A 10,110-nucleotide genomic window follows, 5' to 3' on the forward strand; every position below is an offset into this window, starting at 1 on the left:
TGGTGGGTGCCTGTAGCCCTAGCTACTTGGGAGGCTGAGACAAGATAATTGCTTGAGCCCAAGAGTTTGAGGTTGCTGTGAGTTGTGACTCTATGGCACTCTACCGACGGCAACAAAGTGAGAATCTTTCTTAAAAAAAAAAAGAAAAGAAAGAAGAAAATCACAGTCTTAAAGAATAAGAGCAGGAGTGGGAATGTTCTCTGCCCTGCCCTTTCCACCTCACCCAGCTACCAGATGTACTCTATCCTGGAGAAGTTGGTGGGGGTTGTTGCTAAGCTTTTTAAGTGGAGCCCTATGGTAACAAGGATTTCTGAAAAGTGGCTGCCTGATGTTTCTAGGCAGGTAGGGTCTCAAAGAAGTAAAAAACCACAGATTTTCTTGTCCCTAGAGAGTCATATTCGTAGTATAGCTGGAATTTCTGTGTCCAGTCTTTGATCTCAAGATTTTAAGAATGAAGCCACAGACCACTGGACCATGAGAGTAAGGGAAAGACAGTTTATTGAAAGATAAAAGAGGGCTGGGCTCTGTGGCTCACACCTGTAATCCTAGGATTCTGGGAGGCTGAGGCAAGTGGATTGCTTGAACTCACGAGTTGGTGACCAGCCTGTGCAAAATCAAGACCTTGTTTCTACTAAAAAAAAAAAAGAGAAAACTGAGTCAAGAGAATTGCTTGAGCCTGAGTTGGAGGTTGCCGTGAACTATGAGGCCACAGTACTCTACCCAGGGTAGACATCTTGAGATTCTATTTCAAAAAAAAAAAAGAAAGAAAGAAAGAAAAAAAAAGAAAGACAAAAGAGGTACATAAAAGAAAGCAGAGGAACAGAACTTCTGGCAACAGAGTGGGGAACGCATTGGGAAGCCCATGTGGGCCTTCTGTCTAGAGGTTTATATATTACTGCGTTTCCTGTCCTGCAGGCAGGGGAGTTTTGAAATGTACGTCTGGAACATGTCACAATCACCTCTGTGTAGAAAATAATCCTAAAATTAGCAAAGGAATGTGGTCCTTGCAGTTCTTGCCTCAGGCCAGGCAGTAGGGTGTGTGCTCCCTACTCCAGGAGGAACCACCCAGATGAGACACCTATCAGGCTGCTATTTTTGGTTTTGCTTGAGATCACAGAATGTGGCCTAGAAGGGACCTGTTTGTGCCTAGAGATTGGGGTCTATGATGAGACTGATTTCAGAGCTCATGCAGGCCTAGAAAATGGGGGTCTCTGTCCAGCTCTGAGTGAGAAAACCCTGTATCATTAAGAGCCAAAGATGATCCTCCAGTTTGTGGGTTAAGAGGACCACAGGCCAAATAGTTTAGTGGCTTCTCAGTGGATGCTGAGAGCCCCCATTCTCTCTTCATCACTAGATAAGCCCTCCAAAAATTAAAGGAGAAAAGGTAAAGGCATCCCTGGGAAAGGCACTGTGTTGCGTGTTGGCATGCCCAGGAATTGGCATACCTGGGACTTATTACCTTGAATTGTCACCTGCTGGAGTGGAGCCTGACGGTAGAAATTAAGTCACCCTGTGGGACAGACTTATTTGCAGAAGCAAAGCCTGCTAGTGTTAACTCAGCAAAGGAGCTAGGATCTGAGCCTAAACTGATTCTAAATGCTAAATCCCAGGGTCTACCTATGATAGATGGTGAATGTGACTCATAGGAAGATGAGAACACTTTCCTACAATCCAGCGCTCATGGAGGGAAGCTGGTGTCTGAACTCTTTCTTCCACTCGCCTCACTGCTAATGTGCTTATGTTAAAGCTGCACTTTTAAAATTCTAAAACAAAATGTTGGCCAGTTTCTCAAATGGCATATGAATATTTACAGTAGAATAAGTTACATGAGCTTGAAAGGAAATGAAGTAGTCCAACGACTTCATTTTGAAACATAGGAAGTTTAGCCCTAGACTTGCCCAAGATCACAAAGCTAGTAAATATTAGAGTTAATTAAGTCTACAACTATTGCAGCTGTACTTAACTTTTAAAATGTTAATTCTAAGGTGGCTCACCCCTGTCATCCTAACACTTTGGGAGGCCAAGTAGGGAGGATTGCTTGAGCCCAGGAGTTTGAGACCAGCCTGAGCAAGACTGAGACCTGTCTCTGTTGCAGGAAGACGAGGCACAACGGAGTGAAAGAGCACCCAAATGCCACGTTTATAAGAGGAAGGGCTTTATTCACCAGCTGGGAGCTTACAGCATAGAAGAATTCCAAATGGCTGTGCTTCCTGACTGGTTTGGTTTTTCCCTTTTTATTGACAGTCAAAAAGTTCCACCCCCCAGGTACCCTTCTCATTGGCCAATTTAAAGCAAGCAGGAGATGCTATTCCAGCCCCTACAGAACTACAGGATTTCACAGAACTTTGAAATTTCCAAGTTACAAATTCCCAAGAGCTGAGTCACCATGGAGAGGACCTTGCAGGTGTATCCTCATGGTCTCCTTGAGAAGACCTGTTCTCTTAAACCTCACCCTCCTCGGATATCCTCTCTCATCTCTACTAAAAATAGAAAAACTACCTGGGCATTGTGGTAGATGCCTGCAGCCCTAGCTACTCTGTGACTAGAGTAGAACCCAAATAGAACCGACCTGCCCAGGAAGAAGTTGAACGTCCCATCCTGGAAAAAGTAATGTACCAATCCCTTACCAATGTATCCTTCTGACCCTTTAAAATTCCCATCCACCTCAACCCACATACTGACTTCCTTCTCACGCTCAGCTCCCCTGTGCCTGGGTGGAAATAAAGACCAATGTTGCCCAAACTAAACCTGTAACTCCATTTCCTTTCATTTTTGGTCTTTGAGCTCTCATTTTGGTGCCCAGAACCTGGGATGGAGGGAAGCCCCCGTGGGAGGCAGAAATATACCCCATTGGACCCAACTAGACCAACTCTTATTCCAGTGAGACAAAGGGAACTGGGCAACCCCTCCGATCCCCACCCAAATTGACCCATTTAATGGTGAGGTGAACATTCGTCTAGAACCCCTTTCTGAACTTTTTAAACTTTACTTTCCTTATCCCTGCTCCAACTCCTCTTTCCCTCTCCCTCCATCTCTGGGTCTCTTAAGCAGTCGTATATAGCCCCTTGCTCAGCTTCTAAACTTTTCTTCCCTTTCCCCATTCTGGGCCCAATAATTCCAGTGTTCCATCCCTAACCCCAGTGAGTTAGACTCACCCATCCAGTGCTGCCTCATGTTTGGGGATGCCCTCCCATGGACCTGGGCCATTTTCCTCCAGCTGGTTTCCCACATGGAGTCCTGGTAACCTCCCTGACCCAGCCTTGGCCACCTCCTTCCTTCTCCCCAAGGGCTCTCTTTACATTCTCACTTTAACCTCTTTTTTTTTTTTTTAACGTCTAGTTTCCGATATGGGGACCACTCCATCACGGACTCCCCCTTCTTCACCTTTAAGCTGACTTTTAACTCACCTTAAGCCTCTAAGTCTCTATCCTGACCTTAAACCTAAACACCTCATGTTTTTCTGTAATACTATTTGGCCTATGTACAAACTAGATAATGGCTCCTGATAGCCTGAAAATGCCCATTTGACCTCTCAATCCTCAGTGATCTCAATAATTACTGTCAGAGATTAGGTAAATGGTCGGAGATTCCCTACATCCAGACCTTTCTCCTCCTCTAAAACATTTCTTCTCTGAGTTCGTCTTGCGGACCCCCTCAGATTTTCCTTGTGTGGGTCAAAACAGCATCTCCCATCCATCTGAATCTCCATTGTCTTCTTTTGACCCAGCAGACAACCCTCCCCTTCTATCCCTCCACAACCCTGCTTCCCTCAACCTCATTCCTACCCTCAGAATTCCTACCTGCAGAATTCCTTCCAGCTGAATTCTACCCCATCACCCCTCTCTTCATCACCCCTCCCCCCCACCACATGTGGTAGAGAGAGATGGCAGAACAGGAGAGAAAAAAAATTTACCCACCCCATACTAGTTCCCACACCTTTGGGCCTTCCACTTCCAGACCACCACAACCTCTATACCTGCCTCCAAGAAGTTGCAGGAGTGGAAGGCATTGTTAGGGTTCATGTCCCTTTTTCTCTCTCAGACCTGTCCCACGTAAGTCAGAAACGATATATAACAAAACTCCAAAAACTCCCCCAGGGCCCTCAGAACCCCAGTGAGATCTCATGACCTCTCAGAACTCCAGTTATTGGCTTCCACCATAAGACAAAACCTGACCACTTCTTGAAACTTCAGGGCACTTTGAAAGAACAAAATCTCCCCTGGGATGATGTTTTAAGTGCAGCAAACCAGGCCTTTGGGCAAAGCAGTGCCCAAATCCAAAACCCTCCCCCCAAGACCATGTTCAGCCTGCGGAGGTCCTCACTGGAAGTCTGACTGCTCAGGTCTTTCTGGACATCTGCTTCAGAGTCACTCCCAGGACCTAGTGAAATTTCCTGACCTTTTAGGCCTAGGTGTGGAAGACTGATGATCTCTGGAAAATCAGAATGCCCCCTGGACAATCACAAAATTTGAACTCCAGATATTTTTGCTAGTGAAAGGTAAGCCAATTTCTCTTCTAGTAAACACAGGAACAAATTTTTCTATGCTGCCATCTTATAAGGTTCTCTAAAACAGAGATCTTGGTGGTGGGAACTGATGGTAATTTACCGCGCCCTCTGGCTACTCCACCCTATTGGTGCTGGAATCATGGCCTCCTTGGTTATTGTCTATGATAGGGACACTAATTATGTTTTTTTTTTCATTCTCAGTTTCAGACCAGTAATTCTCCATCTCATCTCCCAATTTATTGACAAGGCTGTCACCCAGAAAACAACTGCTCATATCCTCACCGTACATGGATATCAACCAGTTCAAACTGAAGATCCAAGCACGTTCCTGTAAACACCACTCCCTTCCCTCTCTCATTTACCTTTTTCCTTACAGGTAGCCCCACTGCCCCTCCTCCCCAGGAAGCAGTCAAAGATACCATGCCCATCATCCCACCTTCTTATAATAGATTACAACTACAAAGATCAAGATGATAGAGTCTTATGGAGGGATGCACCCAAATAGAACCTGCCCAGGAAGAAATGAATACATGGATGTCCCACGCAGGAAAGAGGGTACCAACCCCTACCCTTCCGAACCTTTAAAATCCCCATCCACCTTAACATACACACTGACTTCCTTCTTGAGCACAGGTCGCCCACACCCAGGTAGAATAAAGGCCAACATTACCCACATAGAACCTAGACTCTGTTTCCTTTCCTCTTACATTTCAGAATAATCTTTTATTTTCAGTCTTTGACATCTCACTTGGGAGGCTGAGGCAAGAGGATTATTTGGATCCAGAAGTTTGAGGTTGTTGTGAACTAGGCTGACACCATGGCACTCTATCCTGGGGCAATAGAAAAATTAATTAAAAATTAAAAATACCAAAAGTAGAAAAACTATCCAGGCATGGTGGTACACTTCTCTAGTCCCAGCTACTTGGGAGGCTGAAGCAGAAGGATTGCTTCAGCCCAGGAGTTTGAGGTTGCTGTTAGCCATGAGACTACAGCACTCTAGTCTGTGACAACAGAGTGAGACTTCTGTCTCTCAGTAAATAAATAAGTGAATATATATCTGATGTTAATCCTTTTAAAATAATATAAAGACAAACACTCATTAAAAATTAAGATAATGAACAAAACTTTTTTCCAATGATTACAATACCAGTTTCTACAAAGACTGGTAAATACTCATATTCAGAGATTATAGGATGACCCTATAGTTTATCATCCAAACTGAGTCACTTAGGAAAGTGAAATGGAGCTATATATTAATATTTATACCAAGAAAACACACATAAATATGGACTGTCCAGGCCAGCCCTGCTTAACACTTCCCCACACTCCCTCCAACAGACCCCTGTTACGGAGCAGAGCTTTGGTTCACATTAATGCCACAGCTGGACATTAATAATTTAAGCAATTTAAGATTATAGCTTCATCTTTACTGCAGAGATGGTCAGGGCTGAGCCTATCCTGACATTCTCCTGGCTACAGAGCTTCTTCATGGTACCCAGTAAGGTGTAAAGAGAAGTTTCCTGGGGACTTCTGGAAAGCTCTGGCACTTTTGGGATAACTTACAGGTGAAATTTCTTCTTTTAGATGTTGTTTGCAAATGCAAAGCCTAAAAATGCTTTGGCTAAAGTGCTCTCTCCTTCTGTTTGTCGCCCCAGGTTGCTCCCTTACGTCTCACCCTCCCTGCAACTGTGTTTTTCTGTTTCTGTGCATATTTGTTTTCATTTTCTCCATCATGTACATATCTTCCTATATCTCACAAGAATTTTCATGTCACTATTAGTGTTTATCTAAGAATTATAAACAGTAGCCTTTTATTAATTCATAATGATTATGTCTACTCTAAGTTATCATGGAAATCAAATTGACAACTAAAACTTACTGAGAGGTTCTGCGCCTATAGCTCAGCAGCTAGGGCACCAGCCACATATACCAGGGCTGGTGGGTTCGAGCCCAGCCCAGACCTGCCAAACAACAATGGCAACTACAAGAACAACAACAAAATAGCCAGGTATTGTGGCAGGCACCTGTAGCCCCAGCTACTTGGGAGGCTGAGGCAAGAGAATTGCTTAAGCTCGAGAGTTTGAGGTTGCTGTGAGCTGTGATGCCACAGTACTCTACTAAGGGCAACATAGTGAGACTCTGTCTCTAAATTAATTAATTAATAAAACTTACAGAGATAAAATTTGTTTTGTGAATAAAAATGACTTGAAGAATTAAAATCTTCTTGATAAAAACTACATTTTAAAATTTTTATTAGTGAAAAGTAGACTTGATAAAATAAGAACACAACTGCAAAAGAACTCATACCATGACAGAAGCTTTAAAGAGTCAAATTTGATAAAACAAATAAAACCTATCGAGTCAAACATTTATTCTAAAATGCAAATGGAAAATAATTTCTTTTCTAAAATCATTTAGTAAAATAAAAATAAATATTCGCATAGTTGGCAATAGTTTGGCTATGCTGTGCTGTTGTACTACCCAGTGTGGAATTTGTGAGCAACCTGTAGCTAAGCAATCTAAATTAAATTAATTAACAAGTTCTTTTCTCAGTTGCAAAAGCCACATTCCAAGTCTCAAACTGGAAGCAGATGAAGTATATTTCCATTATCTCAAAAAAGTATATTAGACAGAGCTGCTCTACAGAAAATTGATCAAAAAATTAAATGGACTTAGCGGATTTTACACTAAACACGACTCTATGAAATATCTTCAACACATTTTTAGTGTCAAACTGTTGAGGTCAAAACAGCCTAAATCCATTTTTTTATTTTATGTATAATTTTAGTTAAATGAAAGATTGACCTACTTTATAATTCCCTAGGCTCAGATGTGAAAATCCACCTAATGACACCAACACTAACGTTGAGTACGTTTTACAGATGTGTTTCTAAAAGAAGAAATTTTGTATTTATAAATTTACCCTGCTTTGTTTTCCTAATTCATTAATTTCAATTTTTTTTTTGTAGAAACAGAGTCTCATTCGATCGCCCTTGGTAGAGGGCCGTGGCGTCACAGTGCACAGCAACCTCCAGCTCCTGGGCTTAGGTGATACCCTTGCCTTAGCTTCCCTAGTAGCTGGGACTACAGGCAGGCACCCACCACAACGCCTGGCTATTGTTTTTGTTGCAGTTTGGTTGGGGCCGGGTTTGAACTTGCCACCCTTGGTATATGGAGCTGGCGCCCTACCCACTGAGCCACAGGCACCGCCCTATTTTAAAATATTCTCATGGCATGCTTTTTTGCAGCAAGAATACCTTGGAGACTAGTATTTATATTTTTTATAAAGTTTTTCAAACATGCATAAAAATTGAAAAAAATTATAATAACCCTCATACACCAACAATTAATCAAGATTTTGCTATACTTCTTTCACTTTTTCCTTTTTTAAATCCTTTTTTTTATAAATTATTTCAAAGCAAACCCCAGACATTTTATTGTTTCACTCTTACAGACATGAATATTTTTGTTCATAGCCACACTTAAAATATACAATTTTTATATACAATATATACACACTTTTTATTTTTATATACAATATACACACTTAAAATATACAATTTCACTCTTACAGACATGAATATTTTTGTTCATAGCCACACTTAAAATATACAATTCTTTCACTTTTTCCTTTTTTAAATCCTTTTTTTTATAAATTATTTCAAAGCAAACCCCAGACATTTTATTGTTTCACTCTTACAGACATGAATATTTTTGTTCATCACACTTAAAATATACAATTACTTGTTATCCTCAAATACTCAATCTAAATGAAATTTTCTCTGACTGTTATAAAAACATATATATTTTTTTGAGACAGAGCCTCAAGCTGTCCCCCTGGGCAGAGTGCCATGGCATCACAGCTCACAGCAACCTTCAACTCCTGGGCTCAAGCGAGTCTCTTGCCTCTGCCTCCCAAGTAGCCGAGACCACAGGTGCCCGCTGCAATACCCGGCTATTTTTTGCAGCTGGATTCGAACCCGCCACCTTAGGTGTATGTGGCTGGTGCCTTAACCACTTGAGCCATAGGCGCCAAGCCATAAAAATGTATTTTTACAATTAGTGTGTTTCAGTTAGGAAACAAGCAAACCCATACACTACATCTAATCCTTAGGTCTCTTATGTGTCTTTAACCTAGAGCATCACTGATGTAATGAAGAAACTGGATCATTTGTTCTGTAGAAAGGCACATATCTTTATTTTTTATGTTTACTTCCTTATGCTGTTATTTAGCTTGTTCCTTTGTATCCCTCTACACATGGAAGTTAGTTCTAAGGATTGATATGTACAGGTGCAAAGGTACTATTGTACTTGACACAGCTACTACATAGGTGATTGTGTGTTCTTAACATAGCACATTAGGAAGCACATAATGTGCACTTGACCACTAAGAGTGGTCTTAGTGATGCTGAGTCTCACCAGTGGGTTCAAATGATGACAGCCTGACCCATCCAGACTGGACTTCCATTGTCAAGTTCCCCATCAACCTTTTACCTAAGAGTTGCACCTATAGATGATTTTTGCCAAATTCAATTTCACTAGGACTTGCTAAATGATAGGTTTCTAACTATTATTCCATTCAATTTTACTAGTTGGAATTATCCTGGGGAAAAAAAAGAACAACACCATACACTTACTTTCCTTATCACCTATAGTTCATTATCCTGAAATACAGATCATACAAGAATGAGAGGATGGACAGAAAAATCCTTCCCTTTATTGTCCAATTTTCAGAATATGGAGTTGATGTAATAGTTACCTCTCATAGTGACCAGTTTTAAATCACTTTTTGGTTATTATTATGAGTACACTAGGTTGTACAGATTCAATGAGTTTGTCAATCAATTTTTGGCTCCAGTATCCTTTTTTATTCAAGATATTGTTATGAAAATCTTTTACTATAAAGAAAACTTGAAAATTTTCCAAATTTGGAAAATTTATAAGATTCTACTATGAATATTTTAGTATACACTTGCTCTGTCACATGTGTCCATCTATCCATCCTTATGTTGATTCATTAATTCTTATCATTTCTCTGATGAATTTCAAAGTAAAGTAGAAATCTCAGTACACTTCCCCCTAAACATTTCATGATGGCTATCATTAACTCAATTTCAGTATTTTTCTCTGTTTTCCCCATGTTCTTTAGACCTTAGGTTATTGATTTTTGGTTGCTTTCTTGCTTTCTGGCACAGAATATGTCTCAGTCTTATCTTGTTATTTCCTGTCCCAGCTTGGAATCAGGCATTCTTCCATGGAGCTTTGATTTCATGTAGTGCTAATGTCAGCTAGCTTCTGCTATGCAACTTAGTGTCTTAACAAAACAAAACAAACACCTGTTTATGAGTTCACAATTCTGTGAATTGACTGGAATAACTCTTTACATCTGGGGCAGTTCATATCATCTCTGTTGAGCCCTTTCATACACCTGTGTAAAAACACACAGTCAGCTATGGGCTGGGATAGTCTTATCCACATGCAAGGCCAGTTTTTGACCTACTTGGTCCCATAGGATGCTGAACTTTGAAGGACCCTGTACTTGCTGAATGCTCTGCTGTCATTGTTTTGAAATTCCTTTTTTTTTTTTTTTTTTTTTTTTTTTT

This window comes from Otolemur garnettii, unplaced genomic scaffold, assembly GCF_000181295.1.
Source record: "Otolemur garnettii isolate 467f Iridium unplaced genomic scaffold, OtoGar3 scaffold00119, whole genome shotgun sequence".
In the NCBI taxonomy this organism is placed as follows: Eukaryota; Metazoa; Chordata; class Mammalia; order Primates; family Galagidae; genus Otolemur; species Otolemur garnettii.